Below are 10000 nucleotides of genomic sequence, written 5' to 3'. Positions count from 1 at the left end.
TTGGCAGTGCGGCAGGCTGGGAGACAGGGCCCAGGGCCGGAGCACCCGACCCGGGGCCCGCCCGGGCCCCTGGACCCAGCCGGGGCTCCCAAGCCCGGAGGTGCATGGGACGCCTCCCCGGTCCCTCCGGACCCCGTCCCGGGCACCCTGCCACGCAGCAGGACCAAGGACAGAGCCCGGGGTGGGGAGGCCGCCCTCCCCGGGCCCTCAGGGGCCCTAGCCACTGCTCCTGAACCCAGCCAAGCAAGGGGAGGCTCCCCGGGAACAACGGAACCCATTCCTAGGCCCTTGGCAGTGCGGTAGGCTGGGAGACAGGGACCAGGGCCGGAGCACCCGACCCGGGGCCCGCCCGGGCCCCTGGACCCAGCCGGGGCTCCCAAGCCCGGAGGTGCATGGGACGCCTCCCCGGTCCCTCCGGACCCCGTCCCGGGCACCCTGCCACGCAGCAGGACCAAGGACAGAGCCCGGGGTGGGGAGGCCGCCCTCCCCGGGCCCTCAGGGGCCCTAGCCACTGCTCCTGAACCCAGCCAAGCAAGGGGAGGCTCCCCGGGAACAACGGAACCCATTCCTAGGCCCTTGGCAGTGCGGTAGGCTGGGAGACAGGGACCAGGGCCGGAGCACCCGACCCGGGGCCCGCCCGGGCCCCTGGACCCAGCCGGGGCTCCCAAGCCCGGAGGTGCATGGGACGCCTCCCCGGTCCCTCCGGACCCCGTCCCGGGCACCCTGCCACGCAGCAGGACCAAGGACAGAGCCCGGGGTGGGGAGGCCGCCCTCCCCGGGCCCTCAGGGGCCCAAGCCACTGCTCCTGAACCCAGCCAAGCAAGGGTAGGCTCCCCGGGAACAACGGAACCCATTCCTAGGCCCTTGGCAGTGCGGTAGGCTGGGAGACAGGGACCAGGGCCGGAGCACCCGACCCGGGGGCCCGCCCGGGCCCCTGGACCCAGCCGGGGCTCCCAAGCCCGGAGGCGCATGGGACGCCTCCCCGGACCCATGGAGCCCGTCCTGGGCATTGAGCCATGCCGTTGGCCTGGAGATGGGTGCCCCGGACGCCCGGGGGAGGTCTGTCCGGGACACATGGAGCCCGTCCTGGGCATTGAACCATGTCGTTGGCCTGGAGAAGGGAGCCCCGGACGCCCGGGGGAGGACTGCCCGGTACCCGTGGAGCCCTTCCCGGGTACTTTGCAACGCCGTTGGCCTCCTGGAGATGGGTGCCCCGAACGCCCGGGGGGCGGGCTGCCCGGGACCCATGGAGCCCGTCCTGGGCACTCTGACCTGCTGTTGGCCCGGGGGGGAGGGACCCCAGACGACCGGGACCCGTGGAGCCCGTCCTTGGCACTCTGACAAGCCGTTGGCCCGGGGAAGGGAGCCCCAGACGACCGGGACCTGTGGAGCCCGTCCTGGGCACTCCTGTATGCCGTTGGCCCGGGGAAGGGAGCCCCGGACGTCCGGGACCCGTGGAGCCCGTCCTGGGCACTCCTGTATGCCGTTGGCCCGGGGAAGGGAGCCCCGGACGTCCGGGACCCGTGGAGCCCGTCCTGGGCACTCTGAAATGCTTTGGCCCGGGGAAGGGAGCCCCGGACACCCAGGGGGAGGACTGCCCGGGACCCGTGGAACTCGTCCTGGGCACTCTGACATGCCGCTGGCCCGGGGAAGGGTGCCCCGGACGCCCGGGGCCCCTGGAGCCCGTCCTGGGCACTCTGACAAGCCGTTGGCCCGGGGAAGGGAGACCTGGACGCCCGGAACCCGTGGAGCCCGTCCTGGGCACTCTGAAATGCTTTGGCCTGGAGAAGGGAGCCCCCCCCGGACGCCCGGGGGAGGACTGCCCGGGACCCGTGGAACTGGTCCTGGGCACTCTGACATGCCGCTGGCCCGGGGAAGGGTGCCCCGGATGACCGGGGCCCGTGGAGCCCGTCCTGGGCACTCTGACATGCCGCTGGCCCGGGGAAGGGAGCCCCGGACGCCCGGGGCCCGTGGAGCCCGTCCCGGGCACTCTGCCATGCCGTCAGCCTGGATGGAGCCCCGGACGCCCGGGGGGACGAAGGCCCGGGACGCATGGAGCCTGTCCCGGGCACTCTGCCATGCCGTCGGCCTGGATGGAGCACCGGACGCCCGGGGGACGACTGCCCAAGAGCCATGGAGCCCGTCCTGGGCAATTTGACATGCAGTTGGCCTGGAGGAAGGAAGCTCCGGGTGGCCTAGGGAGGTGTTGCCCAGGCATATCCCATCTGGTCCCCATGGCAGAGAACCACAAAACCTGGAGGGGTGTCCGGGCATACCCTGCCCCTAGTAATCCGGAGGGAAATTACCCCCCTTTCTTGCAATCCGTGCACGCGAGGTGACAGAGGGGACCCAAGGCGTAAAAGAACCCGAGCTCATGGAGCCCTAGCTGGGATCCGGGAGGCGAATGGCACCTCATCGGGACTTCCAGGGAAGCCCGGCCATCTGGTCGCCCCATTGGAAAGCATCGCGGGCGACCAGATGGCCCGGATCGAAAGGACTCCCAGCTCCCCATCCACCCCAAGCCTTCGCGGTAGGGTTCCTGACTGCCAGCCCACGCAAGGCAGGGCTCTTGGACCCCGGCTGGGCCTCAGGCGCAGGTTGGACCACCGGAGCTCTAGGGCCCGGACGACCTGGGGGAGGAATGCCCGGGACCCGTGGAGCCCGTCCTGGGTACTTTGACATGCCGTCGGCCTGGAGGTGGGTGCCCCGGACGCCCCGGGGGAAGCTGCCCGGGACCCATGGAGCCCGTCCTGGGTACTTTGACATTCCGTCGGCCTGGAGGTGGGTCCCCCGGACGCCCGGGGGGTGGTCTGCCCGGGACCCATGGAGCCCGTCCTGGGTACTTTGCCTATGCCGTTGGCCTCATGGAGATGGGTGCCCCGGACGCCCGGGGGGACGAATGCCCGGGACGCATGGAGCCCGTCCTGGGCACTTTTCAATGCCTTCGGCCTGGAGCCCCCAGACACCCAGGGGAGGACCACCGTGAAAGCCATGGAGCCCGACCCGGGCACTCTGCCATGCCGTCGGCCTGGATGGAGCCCCGGACGCCCGGGGGACGAATGCCCGGGACGCATGGAGCCCGTCCTGGGCACTTTTCAATGCCGTCAGCCTGGAAGGAGCCCCGGACGCCCGGGGGACGACTGCCCAGGAGCCATGGAGCCCGTCCTGGGCAATTTGACATGCAGTTGGCCTGGAGGAAGGAAGCACCGGGTGGCCTAGGGAGGTGTTGCCCAGGCATAGCCCATCTGGTCCCCATGGCAGAGAACCACCAGCCTCGGAGGGGTGTCCGGGCGTACCCTTCTCCCTAGTAATCCGGAGGAAAATGACCCCCTTTTCTTGTAATCTGTGCACGCGAGGTGACAGAGGGGACCCAAGGCGCGAATGTACCCAACCTCCTGGAGCCCTCGCTGGGATCCGGGCGGCGAATGGCACCTCATCGGGACTTCCAGGGAAGTTCGGCCATCTGGTCGCCCCTCAGGAAAGCGTTGCGGGCGACCAGATGCCCGAGGGGATCCGGGCGAGCAGATGGCCGAGGGAATCTGGGCGATCAGATGGCTGGACACGGAAGTGAAGCCGCCTGGACTCTCCCGACCCTGTCCCCGTCCCCGTGCCCGTGCCCGGGACGCATGGAGCCCGTCCTGGGCACTTTTCCATGCCTTCGGCCTGGAGCCCCCAGACACCCAGGGGAGGACCACCGTGAAAGCCATGGAGCCCGACCCGGGCACTCTGCCATGCCGTCGGCCTGGATGGAGCCCCGGACGCCCGGGGGACAAATGCCCGGGACGCATGGAGCCCGTCCTGGGCACTTTCGAAGCCCCGACACCCTGGGGAGGACCACCCTGGAAACCATGGAGCCCGACCCGGGCACTCTGCCATGCCGTCGGCCTGGATGGAGCCCCGGACGCCCGGGGGACAAATGCCCGGGACGCATGGAGCCCGTCCTGGGTACTTTTCCATGCCGTCGGCCAGGAGCCCCCTGACACCCAGGGGAGGACCACCGTGAAAACCATGGAGCCCGACCCGGGCACTCTGCCATACCGTCAGCCTGGATGTAGCCCCGGACGCCCGGGGGACGAATGCCCGGGACGCATGGAGCCCGTCCCGGGCACTCTGCCATGCCGTCCTGACAAATTCGTACGGACTCCTAACCTTACGACACGGATCGGAATCGAGCCCTCTCTGACCCAGCAGTTTCAGGCGCCCGGGGGACGAATGCCCGGGACGCATGGAGCCCGACCCGGGCACACTGCCTTGCCGCCGGCCTGGATGGAGCCCCGGACGCCCGGGGGACGAATGCCCGGGACGCATGGAGCCCGTCCCGGGCACTCTGCCATGCCGTCGGCCTGGATGGAGCCCCGGACGCCCGGGGGACGACTGCCCAAGAGCCATGGAGCCCATCCCGGGCACTCTGCCATGCCGTCCCGACAAATTCGTACGGACTCCTAACCTTCCGACACGGATCGGAATCGAGCCCTTTCTGACCCAGCAGATTTCAGGTTGATTTGCTATATACTTTACGTACGATTTTATGGGGGCCGATTCCGATCCGGTACGTAAAAGCAAATACGACCGACATGTCGGACAACCACGTACACCCAGGGGATAGGACTGCCCGGGTCACATGGACCCCGTCCTGGGCACTCTGATCTGCCGCCGGCGCCGGGGATCGAACCGTGATCACCAGATGGGGATATCCCAAAAATCTGGCATGGATACGGCCCGCCAGGACAGGTTTGGGCACCCCTGTTGTACGGACTCCCAAGCCCTACGGTCCTTCTGACACGGATCGGAATCGAACCCAGCAGATTTCGCGTTGACTGCCTCTTATCAGGGGTGCCCAAACCAGTCCTGGCGGGCCGTATCCATGCCAGATTTTTGGGATATCCCCATCTGGGGATCACGGTTCGATCCCCGGCACCGGCGGCAGATTAGCCCAGCACCAGGTGACTCTGGGAAATAGCTGGCGCCGCGGCTAGGGCGGCTGACTCCGGAATCTGGAGATTTTTTTATTTAAGGTTTTTGTAGAGCGCGTAGTAACCCTCGAGCATCCCAGAGATCAGGGTTCGATCCCCGGCACCGGCCGCAGATTAGCCCAGCACCACGTGACTCTGGGAAATAGCTGGCGCCGCGGCTAGGGAGGCTGACTCCGGAATCTGGAGATCACGGTTCGATCCCCGGCACCGGCGGCAGATTAGCCCAGCACCAGGTGACTCTGGGAAATAGCTGGCGCCGCGGCTAGGGCGGCTGACTCCGGAATCTGGAGATTTTTTTATTTAAGGTTTTTGTAGAGCGCGTAGTAACCCTCGAGCATCCCAGAGATCAGGGTTCGATCCCCGGCACCGGCCGCAGATTAGCCCAGCACCATTTGACTCTGGGCAATAGCTTGCTTAATCTTCCCAACGGCCCCTAGCGCCTAGAGACCCTTACGGGTGATTGTGCGCCTTACAAATGTGGATTATTATTATTATTATTATTATTTGGGCCGATTCCGATCCGGTTCGTAAAAGCACATCTGCCCGAATCTGTCGGACAACCACGTACGCCCGGGAGAGGACTGCCCGGGACCCGTGGAGCCCGTCCTGGTCACTCTGACCTGCCATCGGCCTGGAGAAGGGAGCGCCGGACGCCCGGGGGGAGGACTGCCCGGGACCCGTGGAGCCCGTCCTGGGCACTCTGACCTGCCGTCTGCCCGGGGAAGGGAGCCCCGGACGCCCGGGGGGAGGACTGCCCGGGACCCATGGAGCCCGTCCTGGGCACTCTGACCTGCCGACGGCCCGGGGAAGGGAGCCCCGGACGCCCGGGGGAGGACTGCCCGGGACCCGTGGAACTCGTCCTGGGCACTCTGACTTTCTGCTGACCCGGGGAAGGGAACCCCGGACGCCCGGGAGCCGTGGAGCCCGTCCTGGGCACTCTGACAAGCCGTCGGACCGGGGAAGGGAGCCCCGGACGCCCGGGACCCGTGGAGCCTGTCCTGGGAACTCCGGCATGCCGTTGGCCCAGGGAAGGGAGTCCCAGATACCCGGGACCCGTGGAGCCCGTCATGGGCACTCTGACAAGCCGGTGTCCCGGGGAAGGGAGCCCCGGACGCCGGGGACTCGTGGAGCCCGTCCTGGGCACTCTGGCATGCCGTTGGCACGGGGAAGGGAGCCCCAGATGCCCGGGACCCGTGGAGCCCGTCCTGGGCACTCTGACAAGCCGTTGTCCCGGGGAAGGGAGCCCCGGACGCCGGGGACTCGTGGAGCCCGTCCTGGGCACTCTGGCATGCCGTTGGCCCGGGGAAGGGAGCCCAAGATGCCCGGGACCCGTGGAGCCCGTCCTGGGCACTCTGACAAGCCGTTGTCCCAGGGAAGGGAGCCCCGGACGCCCGGGACTCGTGGAGCCCGTCCTGGGCATTCTGGCATGCCGTTGGCCCGGGGAAGGGAGCCCCGGACGTCCGGGGCCCGTGGAGCCCATCCTGGGCACTCTGACAAGCCGTTGGCCCGGGGAAGGGAGAGCCGGACACCCAGCGGAGGAATGCCCGGGACCCATGGAGCCCGTCCTGGGCAATCTGACCTGCCGTCGGCCCGGAGAAGGGAGCGACGGACGCCCGGGGGGAGGAATGCCCGGGACGCATGGAGCCCATCCTGGGCACTTTGACATGCCATCGGCCTTGAGACCCGGGGGACGACTGCCCGGGAAGCATGGAGCCCGACCTGGGCACTCGCTCATGCCGTTGGCCTGGAGACCCGGGGGACGACTGCCCGGGGCGCATGGAGCCCGACCTGGGCACTCGCTCATGCCGTTGGCCTGGAGACCCGGGGGACGACTGCCCGGGACGCATGGAGCCCGTCCTGGGCACTTTGACATGCCGTTGGCCTGGAGGAGGGAAGCCCCGGGTGTTGTTACCCAGGCATAGCCCATCTGGTCCCCCTGGCAGAGAACCACCAGCCTTCCAGGGGTGTCCGGGCATACCCTTACCCCTAGTAATCCGGAGGAAAATTACCCCCCTTTCTTGTAATCTGTGCACACGAGTTGACAGAGGGGACCCAAGGCGTAAAAGTACCCGACCTCCTGGAGCCCTCGCTGGGATCGGGGAGGCAAATGGCACCTCATAGGGACTTCCAGGGAGGTTTGGCCATCTGGTCGCCCTTTTGGATAGCATTGCGTGCGACCAGATGGCCGAGGGGAAAGGTGCAACCAGGTGGCCGGGAACGAAAGGACTCCCTGCTTCCCACCCCGAGCCTTCGTGGTAGGGCTGCTGCCTGCCCACGCCGGGCAGGGCTCGGGGACCCCGGCTGGGCCTCAGGCACGGTGAGGACCACCGGAGCTCCCAGGCCCGGACGCCCGGGACGACGACTGCCCGGGACGCATGGAGCCCGTCCTGGGCACTTTGACATGCCGTCGGCCTGGAGACCCGGGGGACGACTGCCTGGGACGCATGGAGCCCGTCCTGGACATTTTGACATGCCGTCGGCCTGGAGACCCGGGGGACGACTGCCCGGGACGCATGGAGCCCGTCCTGGGCACTTTGACATGCCGTCGGCCTGGAGACCCGGGGGACGACTGCCTGGGACGCATGGAGCCCGTCCTGGACATTTTGACATGCCGTCGGCCTGGAGACCCGGGGGACGACTGCCCGGGACGCATGGAGCCCGTCCTGGGCACTTTGACATGCCGTCGGCCTGGAGACCCGGGGGACGACTGCCCGGGACGCATGGAGCCCGTCCTGGGCACTTTGACATGCCGTCGGCCCGGAGAAGGGAGCGCCGGACACCCAGGGAAGGACTGCCCGGGACCCATGGAGCCCGTCCTGGGCAATCTGACCTGCCGTCGGCCCAGGGAAGGGAGCGGCGGATGCCCGGGGGGAGGAATGCCCGGGACGCATGGAGCCCGTCCTGGGCACTTTGACATGCCGTCGGCCCGGAGACCCGTGGGACGACTGCCCGGGACGCATGGAGCCCGTCCTGGGCACTTTGACATGCCGTCGGCCTGGAGACCCGGGGGACGACTGCCCGGGACGCATGGAGCCCGTCCTGGGCACTTTGACATGCCGTCGGCCTGGAGATCCGGGGGACGACTGCCCGGGACGCATGGAGCCCGTCCTGGGCACTTTGACATGCCATCGGCCTGGAGACCCGGGGGACGACTGCCCAAGAGCCATGGAGCCCGTCCTGGGCAATTTGACAAGCCGTTGGCCTGGAGGAAGGAAGCCCCGGGTGGCCTAGGGAGGTGTTACCCAGGCATAGCCCATCTGGTCCCCCTAGCAGAGAACCACCAGCCTTGGAGGGGTGTCCGGGCATACCCTGCCCCCTAGTAATCCGGAGGGAAATTACCTGACTTTCTTGCAATCTGTGCACACAAGGTGACAGAGGGGACCCAAGGCGCGAAAGTACCCGACCTCCTGGAGCCCTCGCTGGGATCCGGAAGGCGAATGGCACCTCATCATGACTTCCAGGGCGACCAGATGGCCGGGACCAAAAGGACGCCAATCTGCCTGCCCCGGAGCTGCAGGGCTCTGGGGCTGCAGGGTTCCGGGGGCTGCAGAGCTGCAGGTCTCTGGGGCTGCAGGGCTCCGGGGCTTCAGGCCTCCCCGGGCCCTGATGGACCCTCCGTCCCGGGTACCTCCGACCCCCGGCCGGCTTGCAGGACGGAGGGGGGATTCCCGCACCACTGGGCCCTGCCGGACGGGGCTCAAGCCCCGGGCCCGGTCCCCGGCCCCAGTCCCGGCTTTCCAAACCCTATGCCGGGCCGGGGAGAGCCTCCCCTGGGCCCCCGGTGGACCCTCCGTCCCGGGCGCCCCGGACCCCCGGCCGGATTGCTGGACGGAGGGGTACCAGCACCCTCGGGGCCTGGCCAGATGGAGTTCAAGCCCCGGGTCCGGTCCCACCTTCCGAACCCTAGCCAGGCTGGGGAGAGCCTCCCCGGGAACCGGTGGAGCCCCGTCCCCAGCGCACGGACCCACTGGTGGCCTGCGGGACAGGGGGCTCCAGCACCCTCGGGGCCTGGCCAGATGGAATTCAAGCCCCGGGTCCGGTCCCACCTTCCGAACCCTAGCCAGGCTGGGGAGAGCCTCCCCGGGAACCGGTGGAGCCCCGTCCCCAGCGCACGGACCCACTGGTGGCCTGCGGGACAGGGGGCTCCAGCACCCTCGGGGCCTGGCCAGATGGAGTTCAAGCCCCGGGTCCGGTCCCACCTTCCGAACCCTAGCCAGGCTGGGGAGAGCCTCCCCGGGCCCCGGTGGAGCCCCGTCCCCAGCACCCGGGCCCAAGGAGGGTTAAGCCCAGGCCACGTCCACTCCCCGACAGCCTGCCCGGGGAGCCCATTTTCCTCGACTATTAAGCCCCCACGTAGTGGGGGCTTACAGAACTTTGGGGAAGGACAAAAGTTGGAGTTAGCCCGGCCGCCAGCCCGCAGGGCCATCTGGTCACCCGGACCGCAGGGCCATCTGGTCGCCCGGCCCGCAGGGCCATCTGGTCGCCCGGCCCACAGGGCCATCTGGTCGCGCAGCCAGGCGACCAGATGCCCCGGGGCAACCCAGCGCCCGGACGGCCCCGGAGGGTGCCGTACCCAGTCGCCCTCGCTGTTCCAGCCAGCGAGGGTGGTCGGGGCGCTCCGAGGCAGCCGTTTGGGATGCTCCTTCCCCGGGGACTGCCGCTGCTCGCCTCCCCGTTTTGGCTTGCCCGGGAGCAGCAGCGGAGAAGGGGAGCTGCCCGGCCGGCCCGAGCCATCTGGTCGCCCTGCCGACCTGCAGATGGAATGTGGCCCCCATCCCCGCTCCCCGGTGGGGCAGGGACGGGAGGGGGAGGCCCCCGTGCCGCAAGGGCACGTGGTGGAGGCAGCCTCCCGCAGGCCCGCACTACCCCCTCCGCATCCCTCCCGCCGGCCGGGCGGCAGAGGGACCCACCCCTGGGTGTGGTGGAGGAGGGCGTGCGCGGGCGCCCACGCGGCCCCGGAGGGAGAGACAAAAGCTTGGCTCAGAGGATGACTTTCAATAGATCGCAGCGAGGTAGCTGCTCTGCTA

This window comes from Lissotriton helveticus, unplaced genomic scaffold (assembly GCF_964261635.1).
Source record: "Lissotriton helveticus unplaced genomic scaffold, aLisHel1.1 SCAFFOLD_1131, whole genome shotgun sequence".
Classification (NCBI taxonomy): Eukaryota; Metazoa; Chordata; class Amphibia; order Caudata; family Salamandridae; genus Lissotriton; species Lissotriton helveticus.
Note: the sequence above shows the minus strand (reverse complement) of the source record.